The sequence below is a fragment of the Schistocerca serialis genome, chromosome 6 (assembly GCF_023864345.2).
Source record: "Schistocerca serialis cubense isolate TAMUIC-IGC-003099 chromosome 6, iqSchSeri2.2, whole genome shotgun sequence".
NCBI classification, from domain to species: Eukaryota; Metazoa; Arthropoda; class Insecta; order Orthoptera; family Acrididae; genus Schistocerca; species Schistocerca serialis.
The window spans coordinates 654,935,925-654,954,251 of record NC_064643.1 but is presented as its reverse complement, the minus strand read 5'-3'; the positions used below and the strand labels follow the sequence as shown (position 1 = coordinate 654,954,251).

At 43.7% G+C, this 18,327-nt stretch overlaps 2 non-coding genes across 2 annotated transcripts; both read right to left on the bottom strand.

Annotated features, from left to right (window-relative positions):
* Positions 1–5,401: 5,401 nt before the first annotated feature.
* Positions 5,402–5,473, bottom strand: Trnat-cgu (transfer RNA threonine (anticodon CGU)). The gene has a single exon. It is a non-coding gene; the product is annotated as a tRNA-Thr (tRNA).
* Positions 5,474–6,256: 783 nt separating this feature from the next.
* On the bottom strand, positions 6,257–6,330 carry Trnan-guu (transfer RNA asparagine (anticodon GUU)). Its single transcript has one exon. It is a non-coding gene; the product is annotated as a tRNA-Asn (tRNA).
* Positions 6,331–18,327: the final 11,997 nt, after the last annotated feature.

Genomic DNA, 18,327 nt, shown 5'->3' with positions numbered 1-18,327 from the left:
TATTTCTTCTTGATTTGCTTCCATCGTCCAACGTGGTCATCCTATGCCATGTTTTTCAAAAGTGATGTCCATCATGTTTCCGAATAATCTTTTATTGTCAGTGACACATTTAATTTTCCAGTATGCCAGCTCCATGTTGGTTGTAAAACTAATGAAATCGTCCTCTCCACGAAAATTAATGATATAGTTGACATAGTGCCCCAGGATCCACATTACTGTATTGTTTTTCGTGGCAGGGTAAAACTTTTTGTCGGGACGCATTAGGATATCCAGCTTCAGATTGTCTTCTGCGCTCCTGGAGAGTACGGCGATCCTCTTCTTGACCCATCGCCAATTCAGTGCATGGCCACCGCAGGTAAACCGATGGATCAGAGAATCGATGAACCCACAACAGTGACAGAGATTTGTGTCACTTAACCCAATTGCATGTAGCTTTTCATTGTTGGCAATCGCGGTATTTACCACCCTGTACCAGGTTGAAGCAACATCCGAAGAGTGTACTTTCAAGCTGACGTTGGCCCACACCGTTGTCCAGTCGGTAGTCGGATACTTCTGTTCTATTGTATTTGGGGCCGCCGACTTTTCCCACTCACGTTGCAAGTCCCGAGTTGACAGTAGTCGTCGCTGTAGAACACCCACTTCTGCATAACTAACATGAAGGAAAACTTCTCTGATGTGTTTCAATTTGTAATGGATTTTTCCGACGTCAATCGGTGGTCGCACACTCGCTGGACGCACTGTGAGGAACAAGTTTTGAGTAACAGTGCAGTGGCTGTCATGGAGTAAAGTCGTGGTCCGCTTGATGTACAAGGCCATTGCCTTCCCGGCGATGTTAACTAACTCAAGCCCACCAGTAGTTCTCGACTTGGCCAGCGTATCGGAGGACAATTTAAATATGTTTCCCTTCCAGATAAATTGATTGGCAACCTGCATGATCTTTCTGGCCTGAAGCTTGGGAATGGGAAAGAACTGTGCAACATAATACGCCTTGGAGAAGACGTAGGTATTGAGAATCCTGATTTTTTCGATAATGTTCACAGCACGCCAGCGACATTCGACAATGGTACCCTGTATCAGATGCGTCACTGACTTCCAATTGGAGGCCGCCGTTTTGAGAGGGCACCTGTTCAAGGTGATTCCTAGTAGTTTGTGAGATTCCACAACATGCGCCCACGGTATAGTTAAGCTCTCGAAACCCCTGACATAGAGCACTTTACATTTCCGGTCACTTAGTTGTGCTCCAGACACTTCACTATATTGGTCGATCACCCGTTTAATACGGATCACCTCGTCGTCACTGCGTAACAGTACGGCAACATCGTCAGCGTACGCACGGACTATGAATGTGCGACCGGAGGTTGACACTCCTGACAACTGGTGATAAAGAGACCGAAGGAAGGGTTCCAGTGACAGCACAAAAAGTGACATAGAGAGTGGACTGCCCTGGGGGACACCCCGCTGAATGGATATCGGTTGCGTCAGCTGTCCATTGACTTGTATCCTCGCTGATATACCAGATATCAAATTGCGAAGGACTGTTATCACCCCTGCCTCGAGTCCTATTTTGTCCATTATGTGAAAAAGGTATCGGTGGTTCACATGATCAAAGGCTTTATGAAAGTCTAGAAAAAGCAGCGCACAATTCAGGTTGGTGACTGAGGCAATGGAGATGAGATCCCGAATTTCAGACATCGCAGACATGACGTTCCGTCCAGGCACGCAGGCCTGGTGCCGCCGGACAACTTTGTGAATGAACGGAGACATTCGGGTGTTAACAGCTCTGGCGATAGTTTTGTAGTCAAAATTGTGCAGGGTGAGCGGACGCAGATTATCAAATCGCTTACACCCTTTGCGTTTGGGAACAAGGACAATTTTACCCTCCTTCATCGCACCAGGAACAGGCGCCCCAGCAATGATTTCATTTAAAATTTCTGTAAAAGTAACACCAATTACATCCCAATACCGAAGATAAAACTCCTTGGGAAGGCCGTCCAGTCCTGGGGCTTTGTGAGCTGGCGACTTAACAATAAGTTCTAAAGTCTCCTCGACACTAAACGCAGCCAGAAAGTCACGATTATCATCCTGAGTAACGGACGTGTCCATCAACTGGAGTACAGTAGCAGTCAAGCCATCATTGGTTGGGTAGTCCAAGTACAGGCCGTGATAATACCTCTGGATTGCCGTGACTATATCAGGTTGCCGAGTGAGAAGTTCCCCGTGATCAGTTACCAGTTCGTCTATAAATAAGCGTCTACGGTTCGTCTGATGCTTAATAAGATGATACATGGAAGTTGTCTCAGATTGAACAAAAGAGTTGACTTTTGACTTGATTTTTAATCCTTCTAGTTGTTTACGTTTGATACTGAGCATCTTAGCCTTGATTTGCTTTATTTGAGCCGTGTAAATATTATTGACGCCAGATTTGTCGTAGAGCTCCCTTAAAATCGAATAGTAAAATTCGGTGGTCCTCTTTGCATCCCTTGATTGCGTATTACAGTACGAAATCAAAGTCCGACGCAACTTTGATTTAGCAAAGGACGTCCACCACTCTACTTTCGTACGGTATCTATTGACAGAGCGAAGACAAAACGTCCAAGTTCGTGTGTCAAGTACCTCGAGATCGGCGTCCTGAAGGTGGGAAATATTGAACATCCAGTGACTTCTGAAACGTTTGGTGGGTTGTCTGTCCAGTTGTATAACGGCGGCGTAGGCGCAGTGATCGCTACATGGGACGGGAATGACCTCCGAGTCAACAACATGTTTTCCGAGCTGAGAAGACACATATATTCTGTCGAGGCGGCTACTCGAGGTGGAAGTGAAGTATGTAAATTTCACAAGGGTAGGGTGAAGGAGTTCCCACGTATCCTTTAGATTCATTCGTAAAACCAGATCATGAAGCTCCTTACAATAGTTAAAATGCGGCCGCTGATCTTTTTGATGTACAACACAGTTAAAATCTCCTCCTAAAATTAAGGCAGTCGGATTTTTACGAAGCAGGTAAATTAGTTCGTCTTTAAAGAACTCGGTCCTTGCGAACCTGTGTCCACTCCCTGAGGGCGCGTATAAGTTCACGAGCGTGACGCCGAATATTTTGCAGCATATGCCACGCCCCGACTCCAGTGTTTCAACGTCTGAGACGGGGATGCCTTCACGCACGAGAATGGCTGTACCAGTGCTAAGTTCGAAGGCAACATTGGTAATACAGTGGAAGCCGGGAATGACCAGATCGGGAACAAGGAATTCCTGCAATAGAAGTATATCAGCGGCAGACTCATATACGAACTGCCTAAAGACTGCAAGTTTCAATTCAGACGTGATCCTGTTAACATTAACACTCAGGAACTTGTACGCTTGTGCCATGGAATTGACGGAGCTACTTTAAATTAACGTGATCATCGTCACCGGCAAACCAATCCATTCGTGAACCAGCTGGTGGAGAGTGGCCATCACCATCGTTCGCATCCGAGAGGGCTTGCAGTTTGTGTTTGCTGCGTGGTACATTCAAGTTCGGTTGGAATTTCTTTTTGTTCCTCCCGTCGCTTGCGACTTTTTCCGCAGAAAGCGGCATCAGAGAATCGACACAGGTCTCCTGTGCAGGTTGCCCTGCTACAGCAACCTGCATGTGCGTCTCGCCGGATAGTCCTTCCGGAGACGCGCTAAGTTCTTGTTTACCCACACGTTGGGATTGTTTGGAAACACTCTCCCGGTCAGGTTGTTGACAAGCAAGGCTGAGATCTCGCTCTGTGTTGACACACTCGTCAGCGTGTTCGTTGTCAGTGTCGCGTGGCTGTGATACGAGTTGGGGACCTGCGCACATCCCGTCGACGTCACTGTGGGCAACGTGCTGAGGTTCACTATCGGTTTGTTGGAGAACCGACTCGACAGACGTGGACGGTAAGCAAGAACCAACCTGGGACGTAGCACTACCGTCATTAGGCGAAGAAGTATTAACATCAACACCTGATTCTGGTATAGCGTCTTGCGAAAGCTCAATGTCGCCTGCCGGTTGTTTGATATCAAGTGTGGCAGGTGTTACCGGTACAGAGACGCCATCATCCGAACTACTACTGTCGCACGTTTGACGTCTCTTGGACGCTACCGCAGTGACTGGACGGGTGAGAGGGTTCTGATCCCAGCCCTTCGCAACAGGAATAGCAGGGAACTCGTCTTCAAAAGGTTTTTCATGTACAGTCACAGGATCAGTGGAAAGGGACGGCTCATTACTTGGTAATTGGGTGCCTGTCACTAAATCAGCTAAAGTGAGGCTCTTACGTTGTTGGAAAGTAGGCTTTAAGACTGTCATTCTTTTAGGGCAATTTTGCCGTAAATGACCACTTTCGTTGCAGATAAAACACGTAGAAGCTTGCCCAGAATATGTAACCTGCACCTTATACCCACAAACAAATACATGGGATGGGATGTTGACTTGAACTTGCATCTCAACCGATCTGATGCCAGAAAAACATTGCAACTTATGTTGCCTGGACCACTTTTCAAGTCTAATGTTACGCACATCGCCATATTTCGTGAGCACATCTTTTAAGAAACAGTTGTCTACTTCAGGGGGCAGGTTGTAAATACGCACGTTAGAGATCTCGACATCAGCGTTAGTAACTTGGACAGTACTCACAGTGCCGTCGCGATGCCGGATCTCGACGCCGCCGCCATGTTTCTGCAAAAGACGTTCCAGTAAGAGGGGATTCAGGAGCTTCACGAAACAGCAGTATAAATCCAGGTCGTAGTAGGCAGTGTGAACTTGACCAGTGGTTATGCCTATTGTATCGACGATCCATTCATGAACTTCCAGTGAACTTGGCTGAACTGATCGTGTAGCCTTGTCAAACTCGAACTGCAGGGTATTTTTCCTTGGAATCGTGGGAACCATCTTGCAAATTAACCAAACTGGGCTAACAGCATGCAGCATATACTTAAAACAATGACACGAACACACAACCACGCACAAGCACGTGAAACAGAAAGCACAAATAGAACGTAAACAAAGCAAGTGACACTGAGCGCTAAGAACGTCCACACGCTGCCGCGTCTCAACCGGTAATGCCACGGAGGCCTTGACTTTCGTTCACTTCTGCACCGTTTATCAATGCCACTCGTATACTTTCTGCACGCACCTCGCAGAATGGTAGCATCTGCTTACGCCTCTTCACATGGATAATGTGCATGCACAGTGTAGCGGGGCTCATAAACGAATGACATCGCCAAGCATGACATTATACTACAAAATGCATACAAAATAGTGTTCCGCCTACACATTCAGTAAACCTCTGATGCAAGTAGAGCACTCTTTATCGGTTGTAGAACTTCCCCTTCATTCAGTGCACTGCCATCTGTTAGATGCTGCTCGAGCTAGCTCTGCTCTCCGCAGAAAAGTTAAAAAAATGAATGCCTTCTGTGAGGTTCGAACTCACGACCCCTGGTTTACGAGACCAGTGCTCTACCACTGAGCTAAGAAGGCGGCAGCTTAGCGTTTGTGAGCTATCCCCGAATTGTCACTTCATCATACTGAATCTTGCAGCCCTCGACCAGATATCGGATTTGGCACACAGCTGCTGCTGGGGGAGTCCACATTGCCGTTTTCCAAATCTCTTGACTGTTTCGCCCTTACGATCGACGACGAGCGTCGGGCCACCAAAGGTTTGCGGTCTGCACAATCCTGGCCTAGTGCACAGCTTGTGGGATAGCGTGGGTCTACTGCGAAACGCGACTTTCGACTCCTCGGTCTGGCTACAGTGCGCTGTCGTCCACAGTGGCACTGAAGTTGCCCATGGGGCTTCATTGAAGGCGACTGCGAAACGCGACTTTCGACTCCTCGGTCTGGCTACAGTGCGCTGTCGTCCACAGTGGCACTGAAGTTGCCCATGGGGCTTGATTGAAGGCGACTGCACGTCGCTCGGCCAACAGCGGCCTACTGCAGACCGACACTTAAGAGACGCCAAATGCAGATCGACATCGAGAGAGAGGCCCTGTCATATTGCACTCGCGGTGTATACGCTGAAATGAAATGCAAATAATACGTCTTTTGTAGTGGGCGTCGCTCTACTGCAGTGTCACACATGCCGAATCAATAGGAAAACAGTAGATCGTTCGCGTAGGTCCATGTTTTTACCTACAGTGTCACGTGGCTGAATGTGTATAAGGCTCTGTGGCATCACTCAAACACAGCCAAATTGTCACACAAGCTGTGTATGTCTATCAAAGTCGACACATGTCCTCACCTCGGTGCCGATTAAAACGATTTCGCCCCCGGGTGGGCTCGAACCACCAACCTTTCGGTTAACAGCCGAACGAGCTAGCCGATTGCGCCACGGAGGCCTTGACTTTCGTTCACTTCTGCTCTGTTTATCAATGCAACTCGTATACTTTCTGTAGGCATGTCGCAGAGTTGTAGCATCTGCTTACGCTTCTTCACATGGATAACGCGCATGCACATGTAGCGAGGCTCATAAACGAATGACATTGCCAAGCATGACGTTATACTACAAAATACATCATCAGTTGTCGACATTGAATCCCCGTTTAAACACCCACTGCCAACATTGCTTCGCATTACACGTTTAATAACAATATCAATCCGTCATTATACTGAATGCCTGATGGAGGTTTTCTGACGTTTTCTCAATACCGGAAATACTGACGAACACTATGGTAACATAGTAGACCTTGCCGTATGTTACGAATGCAATGGCTAAGAAATACATATCAGCGTCGTCACATTGTTTACGCTAATTGCCTGGACATGTCATTGCAGTACAGATAAGACTACTTCATAGGTTTCAAAAAAAATTGTTAACTGTGTTTGTTGATATTACAGCACTAAATTTCAAGTATTCGAATGACCTGCCAGTTGCCAGAAACCTGTTACACGTAAACTCGTCGACTGCGACTGCCTCTCCCATAGACAATTTTGCCTTTCTCTTTTACTTCGTATCAACATCAATAAATTGTTGTAAGAAGAAGGACTCACGCTAAAATGGTTTGACATGTATTGTTTCCGTGGTTGAGATTTTCGTTAGTAAATTATCATACAACAATTAGATTTTTTTTCCACTATTCCCTGACGTATTTCCCCATTTTTGTAGTTTTCTGTTGTATACCATCTATAGCTAGAATAATTGCTTCACACGCTTTCTTTTGGGTTTTCGGTATAAAATGATGAAAATGGAAGTAAAAAACTTCCAAATCCATTATCGCTTTTGCAGAGCGTTTATTCAGATTATGGCAACACAGTTTGACGGAACCGATCAGGAGAAAAACGCTCCACTAAAGAGATTGTGGCAGTTCGAAGTTTGTTAATTCTATTTTCATATCAATATAGATCGTTCCTAGAATGGAATAACATGACGTATATATAACCTTGTAAAATCGCGTTGACTACAGAGGATAATGATAATATTATTGATGGTGTGTGGGTCGCTTTAATATTTTAAGGTATGAAAAACAAGTATTGTCAATAAATATCGAACATGTGCGCGCCTGTTAACAGCACTTGTGAAGCAACGTGCTGTGTGTAGTCTGTAACAGAGCTGCAGCCAGCAGCCGATGCGGCAACTCTGTTGCTGCAAGTGACAGTGGTCAACTATCAAGATGTTTTAAACGGACCGTAGCTCCTGGAAGAAAAGATATTGCGACATATGGCCTAGCCTCGGCCTAGGGGATGTTTCCAGAATGACATTTTCACTCTGCAGTGGATTCTGTGTTAATATGAGACTTCTGAGGATATTAAAACTGTGTTCGGGACGGAGACTTGAATTCGAGACCTAGCCAACGAAAGGCAAAGGTCCCGATATCGAGTCTTGGCACATTACACAGCTGTAATCTGCCAGGCAGTTTCGAACTGCGCGCTCTCCGCGGCAGAGGGAAAATTTCATTTTGAAACTTTACGTTCGTGTCCCCTATCACTTAAAAAGGTTATAGTTATTCTGTAAAAAAAAAAATTTCTGCTCTGCGTCGTAAGACTTCGCGCGATTTTTTCGGTGGCTTCTGCTTTCTGTTTACAATGCAATGACGTGTCACAGTGCGCGTAATTTCGTCGAATCTTCACAGGCTCAGTACAGAGTAACACTTCATCCAACATGCAGCACAACTTGCGCTATGAATAGTGTGTTCTGATTCAGCCTACTGCAACGTAAATGTTAAGATTGCAATTTTAATGATTCTCTGTGTGATTTGCGTTAAGTGCTGTACCATCAAAGGGTAAAACTGACTTTTTTTGTTCAGTAGTTCTGTTACGCCTTTCAGTTTTAATAAAAATCATCTAATAGTTTTTAACTTTACGCGTGTTACTTTATTATAAGAAACTAAATTACGTCAGGTTATGCGCCCAGGTTTGTTTTAAGTAAACGGAATCTGCGATAAATCCCTGGCCCCAAGCGTACTCTCTCACGTAAAGTTAGCCGAGATGGTAACTGAAGCGGAAAAATATCGTATTCTTTTATTCGACGGAACGATTTTCAACAAATGGAAATTCAGGATGGAAATTCTCCTTGAGGAACTGGAACTATTACCATTTGTGCAAGCTAATTATCTCACAAAAGTAGAATTTGTCGATGGAGTGGAGAACACGCAGCGTGCAGCAAAGGAAGCACGATTGGCTGAAATGGCTAAACAAGATCGTAAATGTAAGTCTCATCTTGTCAACGCATTGCTGGCGGTCACTTGCAATACGCGAAAGATAAGGTAACTTCTATTGATTTATGGGCCCCTCTGTGCAATACGTTCGAGAGAAAAGGAATTTCTGGTCAACTTCTGTTGAGAAAACGATTGTTAACTATGAAATTTATCTCATCAAATGATTTGCTAGTTAACCACTTTCTGAAGTCTGATAAACTGATTCGTGATTTACGTTCGACTGGAGCTACTGTCGAAGAAACGGACAAAGTGTGCCATTTGCTTTTAACGATGCCTGCGAAATACAACGTAGTGGTCACTGCAATCGAAACGCTCTGAATGAAAGACCTGACGCTGAGCTTCGTGAAAAATAGGCTGCTGGATGAAGAATCGAAGCAGAAGGGAGTCGTCGGAAAAAACAAAAAAGATGAAACACCGCCTCCTACAGCTTTTCATACTCAACGGTATCAAAAAAGGGTTCTTCAGACACCAGTAAACTAGAAGTCAACAAGGAACTTCTTTCAGCTTCACTTGTCACCGTTGCGGGAAGCCTGGACACAAAAGGGCTAATTGTAGAATTAAGGTACCAAACAAGAACTCAGGAATCAGCAACTCTGTGGTAGTAGCTAATGTCAAAGAGGAAGATGGGTTTTGTCTTGCAACATCAAATGAAGATCAGTCAACGAACAACATAAATTGGTTCTTGGACTCTGGAGCAACGGAACATCTGATTAACAGTAAGATACATCTCACTAATTTAAGGAAACTGGAACATCCAATTAAAGTCAGAATAGCTGAGTCAGGCATTTTTATTGATGCTAAAGTAAAAGGAGAAATTAAAGTCACTAGTGTGGTAAAGGGTAAGGAAATTCAGATAACGATTAAAGATGTTTTATCTGTGCCTGGTCTTAATTATAATTTTCTGTCAGTTAGAAAACCAGATATGAATGTTTTTAGTATTACATTTGAAAAGGCTCAAGGTTTAATTCAAAAAGGGAAAGAAACTGTTGCCATTGCAAATAGGAATTAATTTCAGTTATATGCTCTCAATTTTTTGCAACGAAAAACCTTGTCAGCTGCTTCAACTGCAACTAATGCGAATCTGTGGCATAACAGATTAGGCCATTTGAGTTATGATAATATTAAACGCCTCCAGCCACAAGTTGATGGTACGAAAGTGGACACTTCAACAAACCCCACGGAACAATGTTCAAATTGTGTCGAAGGAAAACAATCACAGCTGCCATACCATCACAATAGGAAACGTGCCACCAGACCTCTTCAGTTGATCCTCAGTGACTTGTGCATTCGGGAGGACGACGGTTCAATTCCGTCTCCAGCCATCCTGATTTAGGTTTTCCGTGATTTCCCTAAATCGTTTCAGGCAAATGCCGGGATGGTTCCTTTGAAAGGGCACGGCCGATATCCTTCCCCATCCTTCCCTAACCCGAGCTTGCGCTCCGTCTCTAATGACCTCGTTGTCGACGGGACGTTAAACAACACTAACCTAACCTAACCAGTGACTTGTGTGGGCCAACTGCGCCGGTATCGTTCGACGGAAAGTATGTGCTCACGTTCGTCGACGACTTTACACATTTCACAGGGGCCTATGCACTGGAATCGAAGTCAGAGGTAACTCGCTATCTGAAGATGTTTCACGCCATGGCTATAGCTCACTTGAAGATCAGCAGATTGTGCTGTGACAGTGGTCTTGAATACATGTCAAATGAATTAAAACAGTTTTTTGAAGAACAAGGGATACAGTTTGAGTTTACAGTCAGGTATACTTCTCAGCAAAGTGGTGTTTCAGAGCGACTGAACAGAACTATTACTGAGAAAGCTCGTTGTATGGTACTTCAGTGTAAATTAGATAAAATGTTCTGGTCAGAAGCTGCTCGTACTGCCGTGTACCTGCTTAATAGAACGCCTACCGCGGCTTTGGAAGGAAGGGTGCCTGCAGCTTTGTGATATAATGACAAGCCTAATTTGAGTAAGCTGAGAGTGTTCGCATGAACTGCTTATCTACTGGTACCAAAGGAATTTAGAACAGGAAAATTTGAAGGCAAGTCCTTAAAATGCTATTTCTCTGGTTACTGTCCTAATGGCTACAGGCTCGGGTGTCCAGAGGAAGGAAAAATAGTCACAGGAAGGAACATTGTTTTCTACAAAGGAAGATTTGACTTTGAAAGTAAACCATCTGAGTACTGGATCCCAGAATAAGTACAGGAATCATCCCAGAAGGGTGATAATGAAGAAGACATCATCGAAGAAGACGCCAAACCAAGTGATGGAGGTCATGAAAGAATTCCCATAGCAGAACTGACCTGTGACGAGAGAGGAAGCTCAAAATTTATCAGAAAAAAAAACTGTTCGATGTTCTACCAGGAGGCCGGCCGAAGTGGCCGTGCGGTTAAAGGCGCTACAGTCTGGAACCGCAAGACCGCTACGGTCGCAGGTTCGAATCCTGCCTCGGGCATGGATGTTTGTGATGTCCTTAGGTTAGTCAGGTTTAACTAGTTCTAAGTTCTAGGGGACTAATGACCTCAGCAGTTGAGTCCCATAGTGCTCAGAGCCATTTGAACCATTTTTTTTCTACCAGGAAGAGGAACCCTCCTAAATGTCTGAAAGACTATGCTGTTCTTGCACTGAATGCCCGATTCATTTGTGGATGATGTACCGAAAAGTTACAAGGAAATTGCAAATCGTGAAGATAAGGAATACTGGTATAAAGCTGTACAGTATGAAACTGACTCTAGAAAAGGAGAATAAGACTTGGATCTCTGTTAAATTACCACCTGGAAGTAAGACTATTGGCAGTAAGTTAGTGTTCAAATTAAAAAAGACAAGGATGGAAATATCATAAGACATAAGGCTAGACTTCTAGAAAAAGGATGTTCACAGAAAAGGGGATTTGACGACGATGAAACATATGCAACACTTCCGGGCTGAGATGACGTGGTCCATACGTAAGTCTCTCCCCTGACGTTTCGCCTTCGACTGCGGAAGGCATCCTCCGAGGACAAGCGGCGAACTGCAACGAGAGCACGAGTGAGCGCCGTATATATAAGTCATTCAGCGGGCGCCGCTGTCAATCACGTGACGTCGGCTGTGCTATAATCTCTGATATTGCCAACTTTCTCAATTGGAATTAATCGATTGCCACGCTGTTTCTGCAATGGTGACATCCATTTCTTATCCACTTTAATGCCTTCATCTTTTCTATTAAAATTGTTGCAGTGTTTGGCAATCTCAATGGCCTCTCTGTACATTCGCGCATAATAATGCGACGTCTTTGCTATGACGGTTGTCTCACTAAACTTTTTTTCATGATCACCTTCCTGAAAAACATGTTCCTCTACAGCCGATTTATCAATATGTCCTAGGCGGCAGTTCCTTTTATGTTCACACCAGACGGGTGTTGAAGCTTCTTTTTGTTATGCCTATATATAGACATATTGATAAATTGGCTGCAGCGGAACGTGTGTTTCAGGAAGGTGATCATGAAATAAAGTTTAGTGAGACGACCGTCATAGCAAAGACGATGCATTATTATACGCGAATGTACAGAGAGGCCATTGAGATTGCCATACACTGCAATAATTTTAATAGAAATGATGAAGGCATTAAGCTGGATAAGATATGGATGTCAACATTGCAGCAACAGCGTGACAATCGATTTATTTCAATTGAAAAAGTTGGCAATATCAGAGATTATAGCACAGCCGACGTCACATGATTGACAGCGGCGCCCGCTGGATGGCTTATACAGGGTGTTACAAAAAGGTAAGGCCACACTTTCAGGAAACATTCCTCACACACAAATAAAGAAAAGATGTTATGTGGACATGTGTCCGGAAACGCTTAATTTCCATGTTAGAGCTCATTTTAGTTTCGTCAGTATGTACTGTACTTCCTCGATTCACCGCCAGTTGACCCAATTGAAGGAAGGTAATGTTGACTTCGGTGCTTGTGTTGACATGCGACTCATTGCTCTACTGTACTAGCATCAAGCACGTCAGTACGTAGCATCAACAGGTTAGTGTTCATCACGAACGTGGATTTGCAGTCAGTGCAATGTTTACAAATGCGGAGTTGGCAGATGCCCATTTGATGTATGGTTTAGCACGGAGCAATAGCCGTGGCGCGATACGTTTGTATCGAGACACATTTCCAGAACGAAGGTGACCCGACAGGAAGACGTTCGAAGCAATTGATCGGCGTCTTAGGGAGCACGGAACATTCCAGCCTATGAATCGCGACTGGGGAAGACCTAGAACGACTAGGACACCTGCAATGGACGAGGCAATTCTTCGTGCAGTTGACGATAACCCTAATGTCAACGTCAGAGAAGTTGCTGATGTACAAGGTAACGTTGACCACGTCACTGTATGGAGAGTTCTACGGGAGAACCAGTTGTTTCCGTACCATGTACAGCGTGTGCAGGCACTATCAGCAGCTGATTCGCCTCCACGGGTACACTTCTGCGAATGGTTCATCCAACAATGTGTCAATCCTCATTTCGGTGCAAATGTTCTCTTTACGGATGAGGCTTCATTCCAACGTGATCAAATTGTATATTTTCACAATCAACATGTGTGGGCTGACGAGAATCCGCACGCAATTGTGCAATCACGTCATCAACACAGATTTTCTGTGAACGTTTGGGCAGGCATTGTTGGTGATGTCTTGACTGGGCCTCATGTTCTTCCACCTACGCTCAATGAAGCACGTTATCATGATTTCACACGGGATACTATACCTGTACTGCTAGAACATGTGCCTTTACATGTGCCGGCCGAAGTGGCCGTGCGGTTAAAGGCGCTGCAGTCTGGAACCGCAAGACCGCTACGGTCGCAGGTTCGAATCCTGCCTCGGGCATGGATGTCTGTGATGTCCTTAGGTTAGTTAGGTTTAACTAGTTCTAAGTTCTAGGGGATTAATGACATCAGCAGTTGAGTCCCATAGTGCTTAGAGCCATTTTTTGAACCTTTACATGTACGACACAACATGTGGTTCATGCACGATGGAGCTCCTGCACATTTCAGTCGAAGTGTTCGTACGCTTCTCAACAACAGATTCGGTGACCGATGGATTGGTAGAGGCGGACCAATTCCATGGCCTCCACGCTCTCCTGACCTCAACCCACTTGACTTTCGTTTACGGGGTCATTTGAAAGCTCTTGTCTACGCAACCCCGGTACCAAATGTAGAGACTCTTCGTGCTCGTATTGTGGACGGCTGTGATACAATACGTCATTCTCCAGGGCTGCATCAGGGATTCCATGCGACGGAGGGTAGATGCATGTATCCTCACTAACGGAGGACATTTTGAACATTTCCTGTAACAAAGTGTTAGAAGTCACGCTGGTACGTTCTGTTGCTGTGTGTTTCCATTCCATGATTAATGTGATTTGAAGAGAAGTAATAAAATGAGCTCTAACATGGAAAGTAAGCGTTTCCGGACACATTTTCTTTCTTTGTGTGTGAGGAATGTTTCCCGAGAGTTTGGCCGTACCTTTTTGTAACACCCTGTATACGGCGCTCACTAGTGCTCTCGCTGCAGTTCGCCCATTGTCCTCGGAGGATGCCTTCCGCAGTCGAGGGCGCAACGTCAGAGGAGAGTCTTATGTAACTACTAGAATAATGCTACTTACTGCAATCCAGCTAGGACTGGTTCTGGAACAATATGGTGTCGGCAACGCTTTTCTTCATGGCTTTCTCAAGGAGGAAATATACATGATTATTCCTGAAGGAGTGGGAATTCCAGAAGAACTGAAAGACACAACAGGTTTGGTTTGCAGGTTACAGTAATCTTTATGCCGCTTAAAGCAAGCACCACTAACATGGAATCACTCTACTCATACCTTTCTTATGTCTATACGATTCGCTCAGTCAGAAGCAGATAAACGTCTTTACTATATGATTTTAAAGGAAGTTGTCGTTTACATTGTGCTCTATGTTGATGGCATTTTGATGGCAGGAAACAATAGAGAGGAAATGGACAGAGTGAAATTTAGGTTACAGTAAAAGTTCAAAATAAAGGAACTGGGAGAACCACAATCATACTTGGGAATCGAGATTTCTATGAACAACGGTGAAATGTAATTGAGCCAAACATCATATTTGAAGAATTTGCTACAACGATTCAACATGCAAGCTTTTAATCCGGTCAAGACGGCTATGGAAGTTCAACTCGAAATCAAAGAAGGAAAAACGATCGGTAAGCCCTGCAGAGAGTTGACTGGATGTTTGATGTGCGCAAAGACAGCAACAAGACCTGATTTGTGTGTGGTCAATTTCTTGAGCGGATCCAAAACTATCCATCGGAACAAGACTGGGAAAGCTTAAAAAGAGTTTTGAGAAATATCAAAGGATCCGTCAATATGAGACTACATTATCGAAAGGATAACCAAGAAGTTCTTCTGGCCTATGCTTATGCAAAAAGACATAGAAAAGAAGACGCAAAACCCACCTCTGGTTATCTATTAAGATGTTTTGGAATCATCGTCTGTTGAGCAACAAAGAAACAAACTAGTGTTGCTTTGTCTTCTACAGAGGCAGAATATGTAGCTCTGGCGACAGCTACAGCAGAGTTACTCTGGACGTTATTCAAATTCCACTCCAGCTACCAATTCGTATATTTGAGGATAATCAGTCCTGTATACGGCTACTGAAAACATGGGAACATCGACGGTTGAGACACGTCAATGTTAAATATAATTTTGTGCGTCAACTTCACCACCGCAGGATCATCACGGCCGAGGATGTACGTTCGGAGGACCAGATTGCACAGATTTTTACTTAAGGCTTACCAGCTCCTAGATTCATTGCTTTGAGAAGCTTGTTGGGTTTATTTTAATTTTTGTTAGCGTTAAATGTAAAACCATTAAACTGAGGAGGGGTGTTAAGACTGCAATTTTAATGATTCTCTGTGTGACTTGCGTTAAGTGCTGTACCATCAAAGAGTAAAGCAGGCGTTTTCTGTTCGGTTGCTCTGTTACGCCTTTCAGTTTAATAAAAATCATCTAATAGTTTTTAACTTTTCATGTCTTGTTTTATCGTAAGAAACTAAAGTACATCAGTAAATAACTGTTAGTTTGCTCAGATTCCGCTGGCAATATCTAGTGTCACGTACAGTACCATGGTCGAAATTGCATTAATGAATGTATGTTTATTGTTCAATTATGTTTGTGCAATATTTCCTCCCAATGAGTATTTTTGTGCGTTTCCAATGTTCCCGATTATGTTATCATGTCAAGCCTTCTTTAAAATTACAGTAACGTGGGATTGCTGTATTTGGAGATGGGGCGCAATCATACATCCTGCCCTGGCCACAGTGCTGGCTGGTTCTCAGTGGCCTTGAGCATGCCTAACGTGATCAAGAGAGATTGGTCAGTGATGCCAAACGTTGAGTGACTCTGCTCTGTTAGAAACAACTGACGTGGGCACTATCTACCGAAAAATTGTTTCCTTACAAGAAAAATGAGGATGCAAGCAATCTCCAAATGTACAAGTTGTTGTATTGAAATGTTGAGGCATTAGATACATGAGTAACAGTATTCTAATCGGATTTTTCGTGAGTGAGGCCTGGAAACATATATGTACAACAATATATAAATAAGGCAAAGCGGAGAGGGATTACGATATTAAACATTTTCAAGCAATCAGTAGGAAAATGACTTGAAAAGCTACCAGCGTAACTGTTACGGTGTAGAGCACAGGAAATAACAGTAATATGCATTGGCTTACTTGTAATACGGTGTGGCGATCTTGAGATGAAGCCTCGTCGTGCACTCGGAATGTTACTCCATTAAGAGAGAATTGATGTTACACTAAACATTGCAGCTGAAAAGTGTACCCACAGAACTCCACGTGCGTTTCACACACGCCGGGCGCTACTACTACGTAGCAACAAGGTGGTGTGAGTAAAGAACAGTGTTGCCAACAAGACTCAACCGAATGTCGCTAAACGTTGGGTGGAAGTCTGTTCAGTAATTATTTTATAAACTTCACAGTAAAATCAGTGCACCGTTTTGTTATTAATTTGATACTGTCCTCCGATAAGTTAAACTTGTTAGCACAGGTTTCAAAAGCATTGCCGAGTGTAGTAAAGGGATTAAGATGACTTTCTTGAAAAGACGTTCATGGTAATACCAGGCTCGTAAATCACTCTTCTATAAACTGATAGCAAAAGAAAAGTAAGCGTGACGAGCAATTTCATGGCTGTTTGGACTTCATATAACACACTTTGTACACAAGCACAGCAAATTGTTCGGATCTTGGAGCACAGAATGGAACATTTCCGCTGCGTAACAATTTTCTCTAGTTTTACATATAGAGAAATGCAATTTCAGTTCATCGCATTGTAAAATACTACCGACTGCTGGTTGTATGGAATTCCATCGCATAGCACGCACGTTACGTATTTTCAATGGTGCTGTGGTGCAATTTATTATTTCGAATATTTACTGTATACTACTAGAGTCACATTTTAAACTGGTTCTTGAAAATTTGTCAGTAGACATTCTCTGGATAGTTCACATCTATATTCACCAGTCTACCGCTTCAGTTTCTTTAGTATTTATGTGACACTTTCCTATCTATCAAACAAACTTGTGACCATTCGTGCTGCCCTTCTCTGTAAACGTTCAACACACCTGTTAGTCCTATTTGGTACGGGTCCCACACACTTGAGCAAAATTCTAGAACCATTCGCGCATGTGATTTGTAGGCCATCTCCTTTGTATTCTACCAGAAGTCAGTCATGTGCTTTACCCACGACCGAGCCTATATGGTCATTGCATTTCATATCCCTACAAGGGCCCGATTCCATCTGACTGAATATTATGCAGCTTCTTTCAGACGCCCTTCCTTATAGATAATTGTATAATCTGCATAAAGTCTGAGGTTACTATTAATATTGTCTCCAAGGTCATTAATATACAACATGAACAGCAATGGTCCCAAAACACTTTCCTGGGGCACACCCGACGTTACTTTTACATCTGACGATGACTCTCCATTCACGTTAACATGCTCCGTCCTCCCTGCCAAAAAGTCCTCGATCCAATCACAATTTTCACTTGATATCCCACATGACCATACTTTAGACAACAAGCGTTGGCGTGGTACTGAGTCAAATGCTTTTCGGAAATCAAGAAACACTGCATCTATCTGCCTGCCTTGACCCAAAGCTTTCGTTACGTCACTTGAGAATAGTCGAGTTGTGATTCAGATGATCGATGTTTTCGGGATCCGTATTGGTTGACATGGAGGAGGTCATTCTGTTCAAGATATCTTGTGTGTTTGAGCACAGAATATGTTCTAAGAATCTACAACAAATCGATGTCAAAGATATTAGACGGTATATTTGTGGATCACTTCTACTACCATCCTGTAGACAGGTGTGACTTGGGATATTACCACAATTTGTTCGAAGGATGTACGATATATTGTGGTTAGAAGAGGGGCTAACTCAGCCACAAATTCAGTATAGAATCTGATAAGGATTCTATCGGACCCTGGAGCTTTGTTTGATTTTAACGAATTCTGCTGTTTCTCAACGCCACTGACACAAATACTTATTTTACTAATCTTTTCAATGCTACCAGGGTTAAATTTGGGTAATTCTCCTGGATTTTGCTGTGTAAGGCAACATTTGAAAACGGAGTTAAGCATCTCAGTTTTTTACTTGTTACCCTCA